Source organism: Gymnoscopelus braueri (genome assembly GCF_963280865.1).
Source record: "Gymnoscopelus braueri genome assembly, chromosome: 1".
Classification (NCBI taxonomy): domain Eukaryota; kingdom Metazoa; phylum Chordata; class Actinopteri; order Myctophiformes; family Myctophidae; genus Gymnoscopelus; species Gymnoscopelus braueri.
Genome location: NC_137603.1, coordinates 55,565,609 through 55,576,680, shown reverse-complemented (window position 1 = coordinate 55,576,680; position 11,072 = coordinate 55,565,609). Strand labels below are relative to the sequence as shown.

The 11,072-nt window shown below is 44.1% G+C and overlaps 1 long non-coding RNA gene across 1 annotated transcript; it reads right to left on the bottom strand.

Moving 5' to 3' along the window:
- Positions 1-3,241: 3,241 nt before the first annotated feature.
- Positions 3,242-4,634, bottom strand: LOC308083008. The gene is made up of 3 exons (XR_013932959.1): positions 4,565-4,634; positions 4,120-4,181; positions 3,242-3,370 (listed from the first exon to the last, which is right to left on the bottom strand). It is a non-coding gene; the product is annotated as an uncharacterized lncRNA (long non-coding RNA).
- Between the last annotated feature and the right edge of the window lie 6,438 nt (positions 4,635-11,072).

The following is an 11,072-nucleotide window of genomic DNA, read 5'->3' as shown; positions in this document are numbered from 1 at the left end:
TAAGGGTCCATTTGGTTACCAACTCTCCATCATTTAGCTGGGGACCACCTGGAGACCCCTCAAGGACCGGTTGAGAACCACTGATCTAAGGGATCTGGTTGGTACGTATGGTGTGTTTACCTTCATTGTCAGTGCGGAACACAAAGATTCTGTGAGTCGTTACAATCTCAAACTTGTTGTCTTTAGAAGGGCGGGCCATCTGAATGGCAGCCAATGGGATCACTCCTTTTGGATATACATCCTGGTAGAGAGACAGGTCAGAAAGACGGAGCATACATTTAGAATAAAACCTGGACACCTCTCCACACGTCCTAGACTCGTCCTAGAAACTATACACACTATAGGATGCCAGGTCTACAACTGAATGATCTGGCATGCATGCTATCTAAATTACATTTTAACCTTTGCATAAGCCTGCATGGTCGTCAAGGCTAGGTCAAGTGCTACAGGTTAAGGTGCAGTCTGAAGAGGTGAGTCTTCAGACTACGGCGGAATATTGAGAGTGAGTCTGCAGTTCTAACTGCAATGGGGAGTTTATTCCACAGTTTGGGAGCCAGAAGGGAGAAGAGTTTTGGATGCGTGGAGCGTCCCGGATGTTTTAGCGAAGTTTCAGACAGCTTCCCTGTGCTAGCTAATCTGAGAGAGTGGGAGGGGTTGTAGGGTTGGATCAGGCTTTGAAGATATGGGGGTGTCAAGTGTTTAGTTGTCTTGTAGGCCAACATCAGTGTTTTGTACTCTGTGTGGGCAGTAACTGGGAGCCAATGGAGGGAGAGGAGAAGGGGGGAGACATGTGAAAACTTTGGCTGGTTGAAGACCAAGCGTGCTGCAGCATTCTGGATCATTTGAAGAGGCTTCAGTGCACATGCCGGGAGGCCAGTAGGGAGAGAATACAGAAGTCAAGTTTTGATATGACTGATGTCTGGATAAGGAGCTGGGCTGACTCCTGGGGGAGGAAGGGTCTGATCCTTCATATGTTATAGAGTGTAAACCTACAGGATCGAGTGACTATGCAGATATAATAAGTTGGTTACTTGTTCACATTATTTAGATAGACAAACATATATTTATGATATAGTTTATTTGACCACAAATGCTAAGAATGTTATTTCACAGGGTGTTGTTTAGAAACATGCTAGGTTTGATGTTCACCTGGTATCCTAGTTGCTTTGACTTTGCACCAAATGTGAATGCTTGCATTCTAATTACCAACATTTGATCCGTCTTTATTCGGTGAGGATAAGAGCGTCTGCTGAATTGTAAATTGGGTTTAGGATCAGGGGGGACTTGGTCAGGGGTCAAGGTCAGAGGTCAAAGTCAGTAATACATTCAAATACGACAGTACCTTTTCGCTGCCAAAGTACATGAGGTTTTTGCCGTCAAACTTCACGTAGCGTTTCTGGAAAACATAGTTCCTGAAGTACAAACAGAAACATGACAGATGAGATGAATGTGAGAGGAGGAATATAAACAAAAACACATTAACATCTCACCTAACCTGGCCTGGCATTGGCCGGACTGATAGCGTGGATTCACTCACATACTGTGATCCGTGTTGTCGGTCTGGCTAATGCCAGGCTAACCATAACCCCTAGCACTGTCTCTAACCCTCAAGAGACAGTGGGGGCCGTTCAAACAAAGGGGTTAAGTCCTACACAAACCGCACAATCTGATAAAACACCGTTGTAGGGAGAAGTATACATCAGTTGCGTCTCTCTCCGAGCCCAGCCGCATTCCTCCCGCACCCTGAATTGAATTCATATTTATTTAATTTGCAATAATTCAACTGTATAGCATGCTAATGTTTTGAGACATATTGTATTTTATATTATTACTACACAATAGTACATAAATAATTCTACACAATAAATAAATATGTTTTAAATAACTGATCTCAATATGGACCCATTATAGTTATGATAAGTTTTGCCATAATCATATAGCTCTACAACAGAGGCATAGCAATGACAGCAATGGTACAAAATAACATTTAAAAAAATGTATATATAATTTATATTAAAAAAAAGAAAAAACATCTAGCCATTCGGTATTCGGTTTCTGCCAATAATTTTTCATTCGGTGCATCCCTATTAAATAAACATTTGACCTCTTATTATTTTTAAGATGTTGGAACTGAAATATGGAACCGTTAGGAACCGGAACCGATAAGCAGACCCGGAACCGGAACCGGACTCGTAAAAATCCTAACGATACTCATTCCTAAGCATGCCACTTGGACACAGGCCTGATCAGCCTCAGTCGGTCGGAGGGTGTCTGTTGTTGCAAGACCCCAAACACCCAGTGACTCCAGGAAACACTGATGAGGTGTCCAAGTGTGTGCATCAGTAGATGTTTTATTAACTAACACATTAACACTGAGAGGAGGAATGTAAACACATTAACACAGGAGGAAGAGGAAGGAAGAGTGAAAGATGAAGAAGGAAGAACAGACCGCTCAGAGCAGGAGAAGAGAGAGACAAGGCAGGAGAGGCTCCACAGGCAGGAGAGGCAGGAAGGAGGAGAGCAGGAGGTGAAGCTTCACACCCAAAACCACTCCTGGAGAGGAGAGGAGAGGAGAGGAAGAGGAGAGGAGTTTATTAGTTTGTACAAAAAGGGAAAGGAATTGTGTCAGAATGTGTAATTGTATTTAGTGTGTAATGATTATGAATCAGTAACTCTATATTCCTCTAAGTGCAGGGACGGACTAACCCTCCGTGGTGCCCGGTGCTTGGACCCGGTTTGGTGCCCTCCGGGAGCGTTTTGTCAACGGGGGAGGGGTGCTGCGCGTCGAAAAAGAATGACGCTTCACCGGCGTTTCAATGTTGTAGCCCTCCTTTAGCAGCCCTGCTTCTACATTTCGGCGTTCTTCGCCGTTTTTGTTGTTGTTTTCTCACGCCGTTTGGTGCCCCCCCCCCCCCCCAAGGTTGGTTCCCTGTGCTTCAGCACCTCAAGCCCGTTGGATAAGCCACCACTGTCTAAGTGTATGAATGTTTAACTTTAAAGACAATCCAGTCCAGCCATCCACAGAAGATGTGTGTGTGTGAGTGTGAGTGTGAGTGTGAGTGCTTGCGTGCGTGCGTGCGTGCGTGCGTGCGTGTCTCACCCCTGTGGAGACAGCTTGTCCAGCCATCCACAGAGGATGGGTGCAGCGCGCTCAGAGCTGCAGGTGTAGCTGGCGTAGGGGGAGATGGTCAGGTCCTCCTCGGGGTCCCGTGGGGGGTGGAGGAGGTGGTGGGGGAGGGACAGGTAGCGTTGAGGAGGCGAGGGTTCACCTCCTCCACCCACGGTGCTGTAGCCCTGATGACCTTCTTGACCTCCTGCTCCACTGTGGAGCGCCTGAGACAACCTCCTGGCCCACCAACGCCTCTGAGAGCTGAGACATGTTTAGCTTAGTTTACTTTATTAGCACATTGTGATATAAAATACATACAATACATATCAGAAGAAAAGTTATTGTGCAAGAAGAGGAAGAAGCCAACAGGCTTATTTAGATCATTAAATAAGATACATTCAAGGTCAATAAGACAACAATACAAAAACTGCTTGGATTAAAATTACAAGCATGATAATGTAAAGTATGTTGTATTGCTTGTAAACCGTTAAGAGGTCGGTCATTGAGAAAGTCAAAAGGAGAGTGGAACATGTTTTATCTCACTGCTTTCAACATAGAATTACTATAAATGTAAATCGTTTTTCTCCCCACTAGAGGCAGGGCTCTGGATGGTTGCGTCAGTCAGTCGGTTGGTCCTTCCACCACTTTAGTTCCTAACAACATATCACTATGCTGTTCACCTTCATGTTACCCAGAGGATGAACCTAATGACCCCCTCTAGTTCCACCATTACACCAAAAGACATTTATGATCATTCATATTTTATCTTATTTAAAAGTTGTTGCTGTTGTTTAAAATATATTTTAATACTTCAGTATGTGTACAATTTGAAGCCACCCTCTATCATGGCACTTATAAACAAATGATGATCATTAAATTAAATGTTCACTGTCTTTCATGTTTAGCCCCATTAATGAGAGCGTGGTGCTATAAACCACACCACTTTGATCCTGTTGTATGTAGACTATGAGGTTTAGTCTTAAAACAGATCAGATGACAGGTATATTTACCCATGATCCTCAGCATGTTTATCCTCCAGTGTTTCCCTTCCCTCCATTTTGTTCCTGTCATCCTGAAAATCAGACAAAAACAGACAAAATAAAAGAGGTGACAGTTTAGCTGCTGCTGTGAACAACTGATGTCAAACAAATGAAATGCAGTGAACGCTCTGTATGATTTTCAAGTGGGCCTCTGATCCAGAAAAGGTTGGAACAGTGTTGTAATGGTGATTTTTTAACTGATGGGGTGCTAGTTTAATGACATCACGCATTTTACTTTAATAATGTGTGATGACGCTTTTTTTTTTACTTATGTCCCTGGAACAATATATTTTGAGATGGGGGTCTGCGGCCAAATACATATCTAAACATGTTCTCTAAATTCTCTATCTAATCTATTTTTTCATGTCAAGGACCCCCAAAATGATATGTATTTGGCCTCACAGAGCTGTCTCACCTCAGGTGTGTGTCTGTAGACAGTTTCACAGTAGGGACTGATCTCCTCCTCAGGGTCGTCAGTGGAGGCTGAAAGGAAGAACATCAACATTTTACTGACAATATGGAAACTATTTATATACATTCATCTATACATTTAACTCATTGAGTGCCATTCACGTGTTTCACGTGTTTTAACGCTATGGTGCAACTTGCCAATCACGTGTTTCACAAAAAGTTGTAAAAAAAAAAGAAAAAGTTCAGAACCCAAGATATCATTATCTGAAGATTTGCAGCTCCATCCACTCCTTGTTTAACTTATAACTGAAAAAGGCTGTATCTCGCTTCCTAAGCACTTTTTTTTTACTTTGAAAAAAAAAAATCTAAATCGTACTGGCCAGAAATAGCCAGAAATAATTTGGGCACTCAATGAGTTAACTGACTACTAAAACAATATGAAAATGGACAGCATTTTTATAAAGCTTTTTTCCAAAGCGCTTTACAATGCATCGTGTTTCTGTCGTTGAACACTGGACATTATGAATAAAATTACATTTCTGTTTGGCCTCTAGGCTTTGAATTCACACAGGTGCAGATATGACTGTTTGCTTTTAATAATTGTTTCTGTTAATATGTTTGCTGATTTTGAACTCTAATGTGTCAGTGATGTTGTCTCCTGTTGTTTTTAAGCGTGCTGTTCCTTTAACCCACCAGTAACAGCCAGTCTAAAGGTACATAAAGGTACACGGGCAAGATTGACTAGCACCCGTCTAACAGACGGGTGCTATGGTAAAAGAGGTGGTTGCTGTGATAAAACAGTGGTTGCTATGGTCTAAAACAGTGGTTGCTATGGTAAACAGGTGGTTACTATGGTAAAACCATGGTTACTAGTGTATAACAGGCGGTTGCTATGGTAAAATAGGTGGTTGCTATGATAAAACAGTGGTTGCTATGGTCTAAAACAGTGGTTGCGATGGTAAACAGGTGGTTGCTATGGTAAAACCATGGTTGCTAGGGTCTAACAGGCGGTTGTTACAGTAAAAGAGGTGGTTGCTATGATAAAACAGTGGTTGCTATGGTCTAAAACAATGGTTGCTATGGTAAACAGGTGGTTGCTATGGTAAAACCATGGTTGCTAGGGTCTAACAGGTGGTTGCTATGGTAAAAGAGGTGGTTGCTATGATAAAACAGTGGTTGCTATGGTCTAAAACAATGGTTGCTATGGTAAACAGGTGGTTGCTAGGGGTAAAAACATGGTTGCTATGGTAAACAGGAGTGGTTGCCATGAGAAAACAGCGATTGCTAAGGTGGTTTCTACCATACACAAACGGTCCAGCAGCAGACTGCTGCCATGGTAACGTCCACAAAAGTGTACGCAAAAAAGACCAGCAGAGGTCCTGTTGAGCTCTGAAATAAAAGGGCTGCTCAGAGTGACAGAGCTGCCAGTGTGTTGAAGACAGAGAGCAGCATACTCAGAGAGCTAGCACTATTACTATTACTAACTATAATAAAGATGGTTTCCAGCAGCTTGCAGAGCTCCATGACTCCACCCAACAACGTTGTCAGAGTCATCCTCCCCTCGCCGCCAAAGGCCCCGAAGAAGAGACGCCTTCAACGTCTGCCGTTCCGCTCGCTCTGCAGGCTCTACGGGACAGACGTTCGGCGCCGCTTGGACTTTTTGGAAGCGTGTAAGGTGGTTCTGAAGACCCCCGAGAACCAACGGCTGCTCCCCCCGCTGCCAAACGCCCCGAAGATACACCTCCAGCGTCTGCCGCTGCGCTCGCCGCTCTTTGGGCCAGACGTCAAGCAGCGGTTGGAATTTTCTGAAGCGTGTCGGGAGCATAAGAGCATGGTTCTGAAGACCCCCGAGAACCAGCGGCTGCTCCCCCCGCCGCCAAACGCCCCAAAGATACGCCTCTGGGCCCTGACGCTGCGCTCGCCATTCATTGGGCCAGACGTCAAGCAGCGGTTGGACTTTTCTGAAGCGTGTGAGATGGTTCTGAAGACCCCCGAGAACCAACGGCTGCTCTCCCCGCTGCCAAACGCCCCGAAGACACGCCGCCAGGCCCTGCCACTGCACACTGGGACCCACCCACATGTTCAGCGGAGGTTGGACTATTCTGAGGTGAATGACATCAGGGTGGATGATGACAGCATCTAGTCTGAGTCACACCACCAATCAACATGCTCCCTGGATGTGACATCATCATCACGCCACCAATCAACATCCTCCCTGGATGTGACATCATCATTATTAAACAAGAGGAGGAGAGTCTAGTGGAGGACGCAGCTCCTCTGTGGACATTAAGACATTACAGACCCGGACAGACATCGTTCCCAACGGGCATCGTACCCAACAGACAATCGTTATCAACGGCCATCGGCCTAATGTTTTCAAATGTTTGACAAATGTATATATTGCACTTGTGTTAAATGCATCAAACATGTTATGTATAATAATTCCATCAAATACTTCAGATGATTTCAAATAAATCCCAAACTATGAAAAATCTAAATATTGCTTCCTGTTCAATGACAGTTGTGCTGGTCAGGCTTTTGGATTTAATTTGGTTTATTTCTTTACAGATCACCAGGTTCACACAACGTTTATCTATGTTTTATTATCATTAAACCAAAACAGTCAAATAATTTAACACCTGGAAACACCCTCAAGGGGTCCTTGACGGGGTTCCAGTGAGACCCCAGCTAAATGATTTAATTACTAGAGTTCAGGCTGCTACGCGGCCCTCACACCTACGTCACACCGCTGATCCGACTGATATGCCCATATATGGAGATCCCTGATGTCATCAGTATATGCCCATATATGGAGATCCCTGATGTCATCAGTACATGCCCATATATGCTGATTTGTTTGCATGTGATGTCATGACGACACATTAAGGTTAGACAACACTAGGCATGTAGCAGCATACCGTGTATTACGGTATTACGGCAGTATAAATAGCCACGGTATCGATACCGTGATATTTCCGAGCTCACGGTATTTATTTATGTATTATTGTATATGAAAACATTGCCATCTTGCCCACACGCATATGGAAAGTGCAGAGCGGGTTCTCAGACCACTCACCCCGCCATGCCAAGTCTGTTTGGTAGTAATCTGAGTTCCCAGAAGTTTTCGCCAGCTCTGGCGAGGAACTTCTGGGCCAGAGCCCTGGTATTTGTGGGCGGGATGTAGCTTACTCTCAGAATCTGAGCGGACACGCCTCTTACCGGTCTGAGAGCTGTGCAACTCGTCTAAAAAGTCCGACGAGAGGCAAACAGCAGTACACAACAATGGCGGCCGCAATTTCTCAAGGGGAAATTGCTTCCCGTCGATCCTATTTAGATGTAACACCCACTGCATGTCGATCCCGCCCCCTTTTCTTCATTGGCTGTTGATTTGAATCACAACGCAGTGGCCGCGCCCCTGCTGTCCAAGCTAAAAAGCATAAATTAATGGACTACTTTTATTACCGTAAGCGATTAAATCCTTCGTGTTATTGTTAACTTTGGGTCAATTTATGAATTTATTTATTAAATAGCCATGTAATAAGCGGGATAATCAATGGGGAGCAGGTCATTATTGAGAAATAAAGTTGAAACCCCTTCAGGGTGATGAAGACCCCTCCGCTAGGCGTCGCCTTTCTCTATAATGGCCGGCTCCCCATTGATTATCCCTTGCTTAAACTTTATGATTTCTTAAGTTAATAGTATGATCTCCTACTCACGTTAACCATCCAGTGGGAAGTGAGGGAGGCCTACATAACATACCGAATCAACGAAGCTGAGATGTATCATTTCTAAAATGTAGTGTAAATAACACACACAAACGTACTTGCACTCCTCGTCCAGCAGGTGGAACAGTGCTGTGGGTTTCTTGCTGATCAGGTTAATGCAGCCGCTGTTGTCAATGTAGTCGAACACACACACACACACACACACACACACACACACACGGTTCCTTCCTTCATCCTCACGCTGGGTGCATCCACACATATACGTCAAGTTGTCGTACGGAAGTCGGAAGTCCCATCCACTCTCACGTTAAGTTAAAAAACGGAAGTTCAGGGGTAAAACTCTCAGCAAAGCCAGACGTCCACACAGACAGCCGAGGCACAGAAACCTTGCACACCAGCACTCAGAGGAGAAAACAACAGAGCTTTGAGGGGATTAATACATAATAAATAAAGCCACAACAAGAGGTAAAGTTAAACAGTGTTAAAGATAACACCAAAGATAAAGAGAGATAAGAGAGAGGAGAAGATAACAAGCTCCATATGAAGCCAAGGATCACCAGCGGAACCAGAAGATTCCTCCGCTGAAGGACCGAGGTCTCCAGAGACCTTCAGATTCAGGATTTTCTCTCTCACTCTCACACTTTACTATACTTTAGATCCAGATAGCGACTGACTACCTATAGTCCATGGGCTATACCAAGCTGCCTCCTTCAGCAGATCCCACACCACCAACCAGCAAGTCTCCAGTCAGACCAGTAGCCGACGAACCAGCGACCAGCACCATCAGCAACAGCAGCGCGGCGACAAAGACCCAAGCTGTGATCGGACCAGTACCTTAATAGCGGGCGGCACGTTGATTGGTACTCCTACACGGGGACCGTGAATCTGCATCCGCTACACCGGCGGTCCATTGGCCAGAAGCGCGCCACCTGGGACTCGAACCTGTGATCACAACATCATCATCCCCGGCTTGTTCCCAGCCTGAGCTCAGCTCCGGACGGACCCGACGCAGAGAGGCGAGAGAGACAAGACAGACAGACCAGCAGCATCTTCCATCTGAAAACCCAAAGAAATAAGGTAACGCTTAAATGTTTTTTCTCGTTTTGTTTCATGTAAAATTGCATGTAGTAAATGATTTGTTCCTTCTACCCTTTATTATGTTTATTTAAATAGCTCATAATGCTTGTATCAATAACCAGACAATACTTATTTATTTGCTTTACAAAGAGGAATACATTTAGTCTGACATTTAAGTATGTACACTTTTCATTCTAATAAAATCATAATAATATTAAATAAAAAATAGAGTATTTGATTTGTGACAAAGACATAGTTTTAATATATAGCTACTGAGTCACTGATTTCATTTTGGTTTAATGACCCTGAGCTCAATTTAATGAAAAAGTTAAAAGAGTAAAACAAACTTGAAACCTCATTTTCATAGGGAGTTTTTATTTATTTAGCAATAAAAAAAAAAAAAAAAATCTGCTTTCTTAACTGAATTAACCCCGACCCTGTGTGATGTAATTGAAGGTTCATTTGATTTTGGATTGTGCAAAAGCAAAGCTAAAGTTCCATGCCAAGGACCAGCATGTCTTCACACCATGTTATAGTGTGTGTGTGTGTGTGTGTGTGTGTGTGTGTGTGTGTGTGTATGTGCGTGTGTGTGTGAGAGAGAGAGAGAGACTGGGGCCGTTAATGTAGTTAATGATCCGCTTAATGATGTATTAGACTCTCATTGGGTGCATGTCACACAGTGCTGGACAGACAGACAGACAGACGGACATCAGAAACAGTCAGAGGTGAGGTAAGAAAAGACAAATTCTACGTATTAAACATAATTATCATAGCACGTAGTCAAAGTCCAGCCTGAGCTAGGCACCCATGATCAATACATAATGTCAATGCCAATAACCCCGTTAGTTTAAAACACACACACACGCACACACACATGCGCAAACACAGGCCTTTAATTATAGTCCATCTTGCCAGATCAGGACATTAACTGTTCTACAACATATTGTAACATGATTCACAAGAGTGACTCTAGTTCTTTCCTAAACCTGTGGGAAGGAAAGACCGAGTAAATAAATTAGCAGTAAATGTTGCCCGTTCACCAGTCTATTTACAAGAAGAGTATATTTTACACTCAATTGAAAGCAAATACTGTGTACTCACGTGGAGCGCCTTCAGCCATCTCTATGGCTGTAATCCCCAATGACCACAAATCACTCTGCAATGACAGAGACACACTGTGTTAATGGTGAAAGAAAGATACAGAGCAAGAAATACATAGTAAGCCAGACAGACAGACGGATATCTCATACAGGCAAACAAAGCAGTTAGCAAACATAAACACAACACAAGAAGGCAACAACAGCAATGATATAGCATGTCTGAGGTCAAAAGCATCAAACAGATAGTAAGATACTGTAGCTACTAGGGCAAGTGCTCACAGTTAAGGCAGAGATAAACACAGGCATATACTGTACGTGCACTGCGGCAGGGTGTACTGCCACACACACACACACACACACGCACGCACTGAGACTCTGACAAACACACACACAGAGACCGGTCAGACCCAAGCTGTGATCGGACCAGTACCTTAATAGCGGGCGGCACGTTGATTGGTACTCCTCCACGAACGGGGACCGAGAATCTGCATCCGCTACACCGGCAGTCCATCGGCCAGAAGCGCGCCACCTGGGACTCGAACCTGTGATCACATCATCATCCCCGGCTTATTCCAAGAAAACGTTTCTATACTTCATCATGAAGATGTCG